The sequence below is a fragment of the Lissotriton vulgaris genome, chromosome 5 (genome assembly GCF_964263255.1).
Source record: "Lissotriton vulgaris chromosome 5, aLisVul1.2, whole genome shotgun sequence".
Lineage (NCBI taxonomy): Eukaryota > Metazoa > Chordata > Amphibia > Caudata > Salamandridae > Lissotriton > Lissotriton vulgaris.
The window spans coordinates 822805135-822819002 of NC_141693.1; the positions used below are offsets into that span (position 1 = coordinate 822805135).

The 13868-nt window shown below is 49.2% G+C and overlaps 1 protein-coding gene across 3 annotated transcripts in view; it reads right to left on the reverse strand.

The window, feature by feature from the left end:
* The window catches only part of LOC147711650 (polyunsaturated fatty acid 5-lipoxygenase-like), an 836408-nt gene that overhangs the window by 59182 nt on the left and 763358 nt on the right, over nucleotides 1–13868 (reverse strand). The window lies entirely within an intron of this gene.

The window sequence follows — 13868 nt, forward strand, 5'->3', positions numbered from 1 at the left end:
ATAAGGAGTCATCCATTAGAACACCCAGGTTTTTCACCTTCGTGACCGGTGATGGGGGGATCCCCATTATCTCAGGCCACCAGCGTGGGGACCAGAAGTTATCTCTGGACCCAAACAGCTTCACTTCAGTTTTTGCTGAGTTTAATTTGAGGCAGTTTTCAGCCATCCAGTTACTGACCTCACGCATGCAGCCTCTGAACCTATCTGCTGTGCTATCCGTTTCACCCGGTAGCAGTGACACCACAATCTGTGTCACATCTACATATGATGTTAAATTGAAGCCAAAAGATCTGATAACTGGCGCCAGGGTAGAAACATACACGTTAAAAAGAGTTGGACTCAGGGAGGACCCCTGAGGAACTCCACAGGGGAGCACAAAAGGGTCAGATTCAAAGGCCCCCAAAGCCACTTTCCGAGTCCTGCCGGAAAGGAAGGCTTGCAGGATTTTAAGTGCCTTTCCCTCAATCCCACAGCCCTCAATCGATCCACCAGTAACTTATGGTGGACCGTATCGAAGGCCGCAGACAGGTCCAGCAGGATCAGGGCCGCTCTGCCACCTGCATCCATCACCGCTCTTATATTCGCTGCTGATTGAGTCAGTGCGGATTCGGTGCTGTGCCCCGCCCGGAATCCATGCTGAGACGGATCTAGATGTTGACCTGCCCCCAGAAAGGCACTCCGCTGTGTGTTTAAAATACCCTCCATGATTTTTGCTGAATGGGGTAGCCCGGCAATGGGCCGAAATGTACTCAGATCAGTCGTTTCTAGGTTGGGGTTTTTGAGCAAGGGAAGTATGGAAGCTTGTTTCCAACGCAGGGGAAATTTCCCATTGTCCAGCATGGCGTTGAACAGTGGGGTAAGACCTGCGGCCATGGCAGCAGGGGCTAGTTTGGCCACCGTGGCAGGGCAGGGGTCAGACGGGGAACCTGATTTTATCCTTTGTAATCTTTTCCCGACCTCCTCCTCACTGAGGGTGGTGAAGTTGAGTAACGTCACTTTGTTACTGTTTTTCCAGGGTCAGTTTCTGGGGTTCCAATCTTAACTTGCTTGTCTAGCAAGAGGAACATCTTTTCCACCTTTTCCCGGAAAAACTTGGCCAGGTCTTTGCATAATTCGTGGCTTGGGGGAATCTCTGCTGGTGTGGGGGCCACCAGTGATGTTACTGCGTGAAATAGTTCCTTAGGGGAGTAACTTGCTTCCTTGATGCGTTTGGTAAAATAAACGCATTTCGCCTTTTGGATCGTGTGTTTGTACACTCTCAGCTCAGCATTAAGTAACATTGCATGTCATTACAACGCATACCATTACAACGCATAGTACCCCTACACTATCCAACACTTACCCTACTGTTGCACCCACTGGAGTTAGAATAGTAATAATTACCCCAACACTATCCAACACTTACCCTACTGTTGCACCCACTGGAGTAAGAATAGTAATTTTTACCCCTACACTACCCAACACTTACCTTAAATGCAATGTAATGCTATGTGTTGTAGTGGTATGTGTTGTAATGGTATGATGCGATGTAATGGAATGCGTTTTAAGTGTAGTTTCAAAAAATGTGTTTTCATGGCATGCGATGTAAAATGATGCGTTGTAAAGGATGTTGCGATGTAAAAACTGAGTTGTAAAGGCATGGGTTGTAAATATATGCGTTGTATCATCATATATTTGTGGGTGAGTGGGTGTGTAAGGTACTGTATGGATGAGTGAGTTGGTGTCGGAATGGCTGTATGAATGAGTGACTGACTGTGCAAGTGGCTGTATGGGTGAGTCTGGCTGAGTGGCTGTTTAGTTAAGTGAGTTGGGGAGTGGGTGGCTGGTTGTGTTGCACAGTGAGTGTCTGTATAAATGGATGGCTGTATGGGTGAGTGAGCAGATGTGTGAGTGCTTGTATGGATGTGTAAAGGGGTATGTAAGTGGTTTTGTGGATGTGTGAGTGCTTGTATGGGCGCGTGAGTGGCTGTGGTACGAGGCTGTATGAGTGTATAAGTAGGTGTGTGAGTGAATGTGTAGGTGAGCATGTGGGTATGTGATTAGTTGCATGGCTGAGTGTGTGGCAGTGTGAGTACTGTACAGGTGAGTTGACTGTTTTAGTAGTTGTATGGGTGAGTGAATGGTTGCATGAGTGGCTGTACGAGTGAGTGGGTGTGTAAGTGGTTCTATGGAGGAGTGATTGGGTGTGTGAGTACTGGCATTGGACTGTTATTGGGTATTTAAGTGGTTGTGTGGGTATCTGAGTGGGTATACGAGAGGTTGTATGCGGGTGTGAGTGAGTGTATGAGCGGTTCTGTGGATGATATCATCAGTAATGTCATTGGTGATGTCATTTGAGATGTAATCAGTGATGTCGTCAGTGATGTAACTGACCATGTCATGAGTGATGTAGTATGTGAGGTCATAAGCAGTGCATTGCGGGGTGTAAGTTATGGTTAGCTCAGGTAACTCAAACTGCTGAATTTAACTGGTTTTGTACAAGTGAAAGCTAAGCCTAACTAGAACGTCCCTGTAACCTTTGGTCTTTTCAGTGAATTTCTAAAGATTTTTTGTTTCTATTGCCAAACTATAACGTCCTTGTAACCTTTTGTTTTTAAGTGAATTTCTATGGCTTTTGAACTAATAGTCGCATTTTCAGAGTGGTGGAGAAAGGGGTGGTACGGCCGACCAGCTCTAAGGAAACCCGCTGTATTACTGGAGGTAATAGGAGGGCTTATTTGCCCCAAATGTCCCTCAGCAGCCAAGGGGACTTCATCCAACAACAAGAGTGAACCAAAACGGCGCGTTTGCAGAGTGGTGGAGAAAGGGGGCGGGACCTCTGAAGTCCTCATAGCAATCAAGCTCTCTGGGACTTACTGGTAGGTAACAGGAGGGGTAGTTGGTCCCCAAAGGCTCTCTGGAGCCAAGGGGACTTAATTCCCCAGCCAGCAGTGCGCCAGGAGATGTGTTTGCAGAGTAGTGGAGAAAAGGGGTGTGGCCTCTGAAAAACTCTCAGCAACCCCACTGTGTATGACTTATGGTCATCGACCAACCAGCAGTGCACCAGGGAGGTGCATTTGCAGAGTGCCAGAGAAAGGGGGCACAGCATCCATAGTCCTCCCATCAATTAGGCTGTGTGGTACTAACTGGAGGTAACAGGAAGGCTTGTTGGCCCCCAAGGACCCTCAGCATCCAAGGGGACTTCATGCCCAACCAGCAGTGTGCCAGAGGCATGTTTGCAGAGGGGTAAAGAAAGGGGGTGTGGCCTCCGAAGTCCTCTCAGCAATTAGCCTGTGTGGGACTTACTAGAGGTAACAGGAGGATGTGTCGTCCCCCAAGGATTCTCTGGACCCAATGGGACTTCATAAACTAACTAGCAGTACATCAAGAGGCATGTTTGCAGAGTGGTGAAAAAAGGGGGCATGGCTCCAGCGACTTGACGTTCTTTTCAAATTGTTTTATTTGTATTTATCTGGGGAGGTGGGCCTGGTGGCCCCCCTTCCCTGGCCTAATTTTGGCCTTGGGGACCTCATCCCTTGGGGCGAGGCCTATTTGAATAGGGGGGGGGGCTGCATGACCCCCTTCCCCGAGCCAAATTTTGCCCAGGGGACCCCATCCCCTGGGGCCCCACCTCTTTTTATAAATCAAAAAATGACAACCGTGGGAGGGGGGGCTTCACCTCCTGGGCCGATTATGGCCCTGGGGACTCCATTCCCCAGAGCCCACCCTCATTTGTGGGTGCCCTGGTCCTACCCAGGGCATTCACTCTGTTACAGACTGCAGAGAGAGCCTCAAGGCCCCATCGATCCCTGCCGGCTCCCCGCCTTTTGTGGGAGAATGCATTGCTTTGACAGAGAGGGAGCTGCTGAACATGCAGCTCCCTCTTTGTCCACACAATTGTGCTCTGCTTTAAGCAAGCAAAAGCAAAATGCTCTTGCTTGCTCAAAGTAGAGCACAATTTGCTATGGCTTGGCGGGAGTGATAAAGCTCCCTCCAAGCCAAACAGCTATCTCCTGTGAGTGGGTACCCCTGGACATAGCAGGAGCCGGCCCTGGCTACACTAATTTGATTTTAGTCCCAGGGACGTGGCGGTCTCTGAGGCTGTGGGGACTGTGCGATCCACCGCATTATTGTTTTGTTCATCAACCAGGAGCTGGTGGTCCCAAGGGTGCGAATATGCAGCGCCTGCTTCCCTGCATTAACTTCACATTTTGCCCTGGAGAGGTGGCGGTCCCCAGGGCACGGGGATTACCGAACTGGCAACCCCCACTTTTTTATTAATATTAAGGCCAGGGGAGGTTGTGGTCCCCTGGGAATAATGAGCTTTAAGTTTTCTTTCTTTTTGGCGGGATTTGCAGATCCATTGCAGATCCCACTCATTTAAAAAAATGCATTTTAGGCCCTGCTGGGTCCCTGAGGCCCCCCAAAGAGGCCTCGGGGGTCAGGGTGTTTCTACCCTGCCTACCTTTCTTTAAAATCTAACTGAGTTAGTCACCCATAGAGATATTCCCACACATAAACTTTCATGTATACAGTCAATCACACAGCCAATTAATCACCCATATAGTTACACATACACCTACTTAATCATACAGATTCTAACACATACCCTCTCACCTATACAGTCACTGACACAAGCACACACTCATCCATACAGCTATTCTCACATTCACTCAACAACAGTCACTCATATACCTATACTGCCTTTCACATGCCCAGTTACCCACCCATATACCACCGACAGATCCACTTACTCGCCCACACAGCAATATACTCAGGCAAACAGCTCCTCACACACACACACTCCCTAACCAATACAGCCACTTACTAAGCCACTCACTCAACCATACAGCAGTCACACAGCCCCCACCCACCCACACAGATACTCAGAAACCCATAGAGGTACTCAGACAACCAATGAATCAGCCATACATCTACTCACATACCCACTCACACACCAATACAGCCACTTACATACCAACTAACATACTGCTACAAGCATTTAACCAAACAATCACTCACCCATACATTCACTGAGATACCTAATCACTCACTTATACAGTCAGTCGCTGACCCACTGAATCATCCATACAGGCACTCATGGACACACTGATTCATCAATACACCTATATATAAATACTCACAGTCACTTGATGTTGTCATCAGTGATGTCATTTGAGATGTCATCAGTGATGTCACTGACCATGTCATGAGTGATGTAACATGTGAGGTCATAAGCAGTGCATTGAGAGGCATCAGATATAGTTAGCTAACTGTAACTGCTGAATGTCTTTGGTTTTGTGTGAGTGAAATGTAAGCCTAACTATAACATCCCTGTAACCTTTGTTTTTTTCCAGTGAATTTTCAAGGTTTTTGAATTCTATTTTCCAACTATAACGTCCCTGTAAACTTTGGTTTTTTCAGTGAATTTCTATGGTTTTTCATAATCTATTTCCTTACTATAACGTCCCTGTAACCTTTGTTTTTTCAGTGAATTTCTAAGTGTTAATAAAACTGTTTATGCTTTCGTCAGAGACCATAGCATTGTCTCTATCAAAAAACAACGTGTGTTTTGACATGCATGGAATATATAGAGGTGATGAAGTTCACCTTACAGACAAAGGGAACAGGGTGTTTCGAGGCAACCTGAAACTTTGCAGACAGTCTTATATGTAGCGGTCTTCCACACTCGCAACATAAAGTCTCTTGTCAAAGTCACCCAAGAGCCCAAAATGTTGTTCATTTTCTTGTTAAATGATTTTTAGGGGGAATTTTTTTAATTTGCGGTGACGTCGTGATGATCGCGATCGCGTCGCGAAATCGTAAAACAATCGCAAACATTCAACGACCATCACCACTTTCAAAAATTATAACCTAAATAATTAATTGTATTACAATACACACATTACTAACTTAAAGAACATGTTTGTACACATATTGGAAAGGGGAGACCACTCGGTCACCCCGAACGTATGGCCGGGTGCCCCGATCCCCCGGGAAACCGTTGCGGGCGGGGGGGCGTGTCCTGGCTGGTATGCCCATAGCGGCGTGGTCGGAGCACGCCCCCACCGCCTAAAAGGGTTGTCCTAAACACCCGCCCGGAAGTCCGTGGACCAATGGGCGGGATGGGGTCGCGGCCCGCCTTCCCACTGCTGGATAAAAGGCGGGGGAATCCGGGAAAGCGTCCTCTTGTTCCTGCGCTCTGAAGGCTGCACCACTCGTCGCTCGTGAGCCCTCAAGGGAACAAGCTGCAGATTTTTTGAACGTGTAATCATTGTTTTTTCAGTTTCAGTGGTCAAGGCGTAGCTGGAGTCCAAGTCCTTTCTGGAGAACAGGCTGAGCTAACGTTGAACGCGGAAATGCCTGGTAAGAAGACTGGAAAGAGCTCCGGGATGGAACGAATGCTGCGCACATTGGTGAACCAAGTGTCGGCGATGGACAGGAAGTTCGGTAAAGTAGACCAGCTGGGTTGTGGCTTAGCGGCCCTCAGGAAACAAGTTGAGGCCCAGGCGGGGCCCTCAGGGTGACCTAAGAGGATCGTAGGGCCTGCTTTGCCAAACATTACCCCGGGGGGATAAGGGGAAAAAGAAGAAGGGGAAAGCGGGTCCTAGCGAGGCCCCAGTCCCGATGGAGGTCCCACCGGTCCCAGTAGCACCAGCGTCCAGCCCGGTACCCACACCGGATGGGGGATTGCCAATCCCTGTGGTCATCACACCACTGGATGACAACCAAATGCCTCCCGAATTAGCGCTTCAGTTGGCGGCTGTGTTACCCTGGCTGAAGAAGGGAGCGGGGGGATCCGCGGCTGTGGAAGACCCGGCCGAAGAAGCTAGACTGATTATTGAGCAGTTAAGGCAGACAAGGGGTGCTGGGGCGGCGAACGTGCCTTCTATTTCTCCACAGGTGGCGAAGGTGGTCGCGGGCGAAAACCAGAATAAGTCGACGGACAAGGCTGGAGGTGCGGTGGAAGCCGGTAAGAGATCACTCCCAATGATGGGGGAGGGCGCGGTACCCTCAAGGCGGGAAAGCTTAGCGCAACATATTCCCATGGTTACTAAGGAGATGGTGTGGGCCTATAAATATATAAACATGTTTTCATTGTTGACTGATCATCGAGAGTTAGAATATGCCAAGACTCAGAAGGATTTATGGCACCCCAGTGTATGGCGGGCAAAAATGGCGGAATTCAGGGTCGAGGAGTCGATGATGAACTGGATCACGGCATTTTCTATTTTTGTAGCGATTATCACTGAACGTACACCAGAACTGTTGAGTGACCTGGCTTGTTACCAGAGCAGGATCACGCGCTTCCATGAGAAGTATGGAGGAGAAGAATGGAAAGGGTATGACATGGCGTTTAGAAAAGCGAAAGAGTTTAATGAAACACTGACTTGGGATTGTTTGGATACTGTATCTTGGCATGCGCAGCTCTTGCCGGGATCAGCGGGTGGTTCAGGGTCGAGCACAAACGGCTCCAGGGCCTTTCCACAGAAACAGTCGCAGCCCTTTCGGCCAAACTACGGGGGGGAGTCTCAGCCTAGATCGGGCGGGAACGGAAATAAGCGAGGAGTGTTTTGGGGTATATAAGGGGACGTGTAGCAGGCCGCAAGGAACGTGTAGGTTCAGGCATGCGTGCTCCAGTTGTGGTAACACCTCTCACCCTGAAACTAACTGCCGATCCAGAACCAATGGTACCGGTGGCAAAGGGGGTACCAAGCAGGAATGATACGGTGCCCCGGAAGTCCACACCTTCGCCTGTAGATATCCTGGCTTTGACCCCATGGCTGAACAGATACCCTGATCATGCGTCCGCTGGGATCCTGCGAGATGGCTTCACACATGGCTTCAGGATCCCGCTGGGTGATTTTCAGGGGGCCCCCTCATGTAAGAACCAACTGTCCGTTCAGCACAACCCGGCGGTTGCCGCCAAAAAGATCGCCAAGGAGGTTAGCTTGGGGCGGGTTGCAGACCCTTTTGGTGACCCACCAATGGCTGATTTTGTATGTTCCCCATTAGGGGTGGTGCCTAAAAAGGACCCGGGGGAGTACAGACTCATCCATAATTTGTCGGCACCGAAGGGGGCTTCCGTCAATGAGGCGATCGATCCTGACATTTGCAGTGTGAAGTATGCATCTTTCGATGATGCAGTGGTAATGCTGAATCGCTTAGGCACCAGTGCATTGTTAGCAAAGTCGGATATTGAATCTGCATTTAGGTTGCTTCCGGTGCATCCCCAAGATCAGCGCTTGCTGGGTTTTACGTTCCAGTGGAAATACTACATGGATATGTGCATGCCAATGGGTTGTTCAATTTCGTGTGCCTATTTTGAAATGTTTAGCTCATTTCTGGAGTGGGTGTTCTCAAAGGCCATAGGGCACCAATATGTGAGGCATTATCTTGATGATTTCCTCTTTATCGGCCCAGCGGGCACTCGGGACTGTGCACAGGCATTGCAGGACTTCTGTGTGCTCATGCGGGGTTTTGGGGTACCATTGGCGCCAGGTAAGACAGTGGGGCCGACTACCTCCCTGGAGTTTTTGGGCATAGAACTAGACTCCGTGGAGGGTTGCTTCCGCTTGCCGGCGGAGAAGATCACCAAATTCAGGGCCTCCTTGTTGCAGTGTCTCCGGACCGAGAAAGTGACACTGCACCAATTACAGCAAACAGTGGGTCAGCTTAACTTCGCATTAAGGGTGATACCGATGGCTCGCCCTTTCTCACGATCCATTGCCCAGTCCATGGTAGTCTTCAAGGAAGGGCACCATCGCACGAGACTGTCGGCGGAGGTTCGCCAGGACATGCTCATATGGCTGGCATTCCTGGCGGACTTCAACGGCCGAGTGGTCTGGAGCAAACCCCCGGCCTCGTCGGCGGAACTAGGCTTATGGACCGACTCGGCGGGCAGCGTGGGGTTTGGCGCGATCCTCTGGAACCATTGGTCGGCCCAAAGATGGCCAGCATGGTGGGAAACAAGCGGTTTGACGAGTAACATTGGCTTTCTAGAGCTCTTCCCCATCTGGGTGGCTCTGTCCGCATGGCCGGAGGAGTTCAGAGACCGCTCGGTGGTATTTTGGTCCGATAACATGACTGTGGTTGAGTGCATTAATCAGCAGGCAGCACGCTGCAAATGGATATTGCGATTGTTGAAGGAAATTGTGTTGAAATGCTTGAGATTAAACGTACAATTCAGGGCAAAACATGTGCCGGGTGTACTGAATAATGCAGCTGGTGCGCTCTCTCGTTTCAAAATGCAGGCTTTCAGGGATTGTTTACCCTCAGCGGAGCTAGTGGCAGCGCCATTTCCCGAAGCACTATGGCAAATCGGCGCCCCGGACTACAAAACCTCGTGGCAGCCAGTTTTAGCGCCCAGGACAAGGAAAGCTTATGAAGGGGCGTTCTGCTCGTACTACGCCTTTTTGGGCCCCGCAGGGGAGCATAGATGGGGTCAAGAGGAGTCCTTTATCCAATGTTTAGTGGCATTTCATGAGGAAGGCCGGTTGGCGGCAACCGCAAGTCGGTATAAGGCCGCCATATCATTTATGGCTCAGCTCCATGGGATCAGGGACCCGACGGACTCCTTTCTAGTCAGGAAGGCTCTGCGCGGCTGGCGGCGCTTAGAAGGGTGCAGAAAGGATAACAGGCACCCAATAGGATTTGACAAGTTGACCTCCTGGCTGGCTAAACTAGAGGAGACATGCTCCTCACCTAGCGAGGTTATACTATTCCGGGCAGCGTTCGCATTGGCGTTCTATGGGGCCCTGCGGGTGAGCGAATTAGTGGCTGCCAACAAAAGAGATACGGAAGGGGGTCTGCGCAGGGATCACATCCAAGTAAGGGGGGATTCTCTGCTGATCACGATAGCCAGGTCAAAGACGGACCAGGAGGCCCAGGGGAATAGCGTTGTGTTGCGGCGCGCTCCTGGTTGTCCAGTGAGGCTTGTTGAGGCCTACCTAAAACAAAGGTTGACAACGTGGGGGGGGGGCCTTGCTGCGACATACGGATGGAACCCCGTTGACAAAGTTTCAGTTTCAGAGGGTGCTGGCAATCACGATTGCAGCGGCGGGCTTGAACCCGAGTGATTTTGGGACCCATTCATTCAGGATAGGGGCCGCTACAGAAGCTACGGCTCAAGGTCTGCAGGCAGACAATGTTAAGCAGTTAGGCCGCTGGTCTTCGAATTGTTTCAAGAGGTACGTGCGACTGCACATGTTGTAAGTTACTGATGAAGTGCACTCACGCTTGTTGTCTTTTGTTTGGATTACAGTTTCACGAGCCTGTGACGCAGGGCGGAAATTGGGACCGGCCCAGTATCAGCTAACAACCACTTCAGGAACAAGGAATGGAAGACGTGTGGTCTGGGTCGTGGGCCACTCATACGTGAGGCGTGCCGGGGACATATTCAAGACAGGTGATGCGATCCACACATCTGAGGAATATGGGTTCAGGGTGTCCTTCCATGGGAAGGGCGGCCTGTGTATTGACCGACTGAAAAGTTTTGTGGAAGAATTACTAGGGCGGCACAGGTCACCGCCATCTGTAGTCATAGTGCACATTGGGGGCAATGACTGGGTAAGACTGGGCAGACGAGCTTTAGTTGAGCACATACTTTCTGCAGTTAGCTGGTTAGCAAAAAGGCTCCCGGGATGTACAATAGCTTGGTCTCACATGATTCCGAGGAGGGTATGGCGGGGTGGTTTGTCCACAACAATTCGGTAAAGAGGGTCAACAATAAAATGGAGAAATTGTTTTGCTCTGCTCATCTTCAAAGCATATCTCATGGGTGCATCTAGGGTGATCACTGTTATTCTGATGATGGGGTACACCTATCCAGGGTGGGGAATGACTTATTGATAGGAAACATGATAGCTTGGCTAGTGGGGTTGAGGAGACATGACCTATAGGAGATGTGGGGGGGCCAGATAGTCGGTCAACTATCTGGCCTGTGGCGGTAAGGTCATGATCGGTGAGCAGTGATTTCAAGGTCCCTAGGGGGGGCGCCACCCATTATGGATGGGAGGGCCCGGGGGGAGGCGGCCATTGGCCCCACCCACGGGGGGCGGCACCCATTACGGATGGGTCGCCCAGGGGGCGACGGCCATAGGCCCCTCCCAGGGGGAGACATCCATAGGCCCCTCCCAGGGGGAGACGGCTATATGCCCCTCCCCAGAATTTCCCGGGGGCCGGATATCCGCTCCGGCGGAAGAGAGTGCGGGGAAAGGGGGGGGGGGGGGAGTCCACGCTGTCCTTCTTACGGATACCCCGCACGGGAACTCGGACGACCTTAAGATGGCGTCGAGTGAAAGGGGGCCCCCACGACAAGGGAAGTTACAGTTGGCTACGAGGGTAAAGTCCTCTCCGCATGCGCCACTCACACGTGAAGGCGGGAATTTGGTGATAGGGACCTGACACCGGTTAAGACCTTGCCATTGGCCCCTAACGTTAGGATGTACAAATTCGTAAACAATGCATTATGTCATGATGTTAGACCCGGTTAGGAAATCTTAGTATTAGAGATTTGTTAAGGTTAGCCTGAATACCTGTCTTCATCAAATGTAACGGAAGTTGAATTTGTACATGATACATGAAACGTTTTTAATTTAAAGTTTTACATTTTGTTTCATATTTTAATAAATACGGCCGGGGAGGTCGTGAGGCCCCCCTGCCTTCCAAAAGTTCAAACTGTGTCTGTCTCCTCCCATTGGGATTGGTGGTGGAAGGGGTGGCGGGCATCCCGGCCCATAATTTGTAGTAACTTAAAAAAAACCTGTGTTTGAAACCTACTTCCTGTTTTTGCGATGCCGCAGACAGTTGCGATGAATTCAGTAACCACAGTGATCGCGACTTTTTTAAGAGGTGTAAAATACATACATGCACACATTTTACAGTATTTTAGACACTAGGGGTTTCCTACTGCACTGTTTAAAATCATCTTTTTGTAGGGAGTTTGTATAAAACAACCATTTAAACCGATTTTCCTTATTCGCAGTGACGCCGGGCGTCGTGATGAAATCAGTAGCCGCGATCGCTGTAAATACATAACCAAATGACAAAACAAATGCAGACATTTAATAGTCACCCCGACATTCAAGATTAAACACATTACTATCTAAATGACTATATAATAGCGTGTAAAACTCCCTTAATAGCTCTATAACTCTGTGCATAACGTTTCCAGTGCCATCTATAACTGTATGTATATCTGTATCAGTAAGTCTCTCATTCACTGTATACGTATTTCAGTGAATCTGTAAGACAGTGCATTAGTCTATTAATGCTTCTGTAACTAACTGCATGACTGCCTCATTGCATCTATGAGTGGGTACATCAGTGTCGTAATGGGTCTGTGATCGGTTGCATAAGTCTCTCACTCAAACTGCGAGGAGGTGCACGAGTGCCTTTGTAAGTAAGTATATAACTATCTGACTGGATCTATGAGTGTATATTGGGTGTCTGAGTGGGTCAGTAAGTGGGTACACGAGTGTATGAGTGGGTCTGTGAAAGAGTGCATACATTTCTTAGTGGTTATATCACTGGGGCATGAATGTCTGACTGGTTTTGTCAGTGGGAGCGTGGGTCTCTGAGCACAACTGTGAGTGGGTACATGAGTCTCTGTAAGAGTCTGTATAACTGGGTGCATAAGCCTCTGAGTAGGTCTATGAGTGGGTGTATGAGTTGCTGTATGGATGTGTGATTGTCTGAATGGGCTTATGAATCGATGTACGAGAGTCTGAGTGGATCTGTGAGTGGGTGTATGAGTTTCTCAATTGGTCTGTGAGTGTGAGCATAAGTCTCTGAGTGAGTCTGTGACTGGGAGGGAGAGTGTCTGGGTGGGTCTGTGAGTGGATGCATGAGCCTTGAGTGGGTGAGTGAGTAGGTGTGTGTATATATGAGTGAGTTTGTGAGTGGGTGGGTGTGTTTTTGAGTGTATGAGTGAGTGACTGAGTCTATAAGTCTCTGAGAAGGTCTGTGACTGAGTGTGGAAGTTACTGTATGGGTATGTGAGTGGGTGTATGAGTATCTGATTGGATTTGCAAGTAGGTGTATGAGTGTTTCAGTGCGTCTGTGAGTATAAATGTGAGTGAGTCTATAAGTGGGTGCGTGAGCCTCGAAGTGAGTCTGTAAGTGGGCGCATGAGTATTTGAGTGAATCTGGAATGGGTGCATGAGTGCCCATGTAGGTCTGTGGGTGGGTATACAACTCTCTAAGTGGGTATAATACTATACGCATGTGTCTATGAGTGGGTCTCTAAGTAGTTGCGTGAGTCTCTGAGTGGGTCTGTACATGGGTGCATCACTCTCCGAGTGAGTCTGTAAGTGGGTGCATGAGTACCTGAATGGAGATGTGAGTGGGTGCATGAGAATATGAGTGGGGTTGTGACGGAATGTATAAGTGTGTGAGTGGGTATGTGAATGGTCGTATAAGTGTCTGAGTGAGTTTGTAAGTGCATACATGAGTGCGTGACAGTGATAGGCAAGTATATATTTTTACCAATATTCACGATTACATCATCATATTCGCGATGTCCCCGGGCCGGTACATGGAGGGCCATCGCAAATATATTGCAAGATTAATAAAATCAATTTTGGCCACATAATTTGTGTCACTAATACTTCCATTTCACAAACATGGGATCATAGTACCTCCATCCTGATCCCTTTTGTTAGCTTTCACAGATATGATCAGCCCCGGAAACCATTCTTCAACAATAAAATAGTGGCCTCAATATTGCGAAATATCCGTGGCCAGAGATATCACTATACTTTTCGGCTTGAATTTCGCAAAAAGTACTGAATGGATTTGCACCAAATAACAAGAAGCACAATATGTCTAACAACATCTACTTTTCTGCCAAATTTGGTGTAATTCCATCCAGCGGCTCAAGCTGTAGG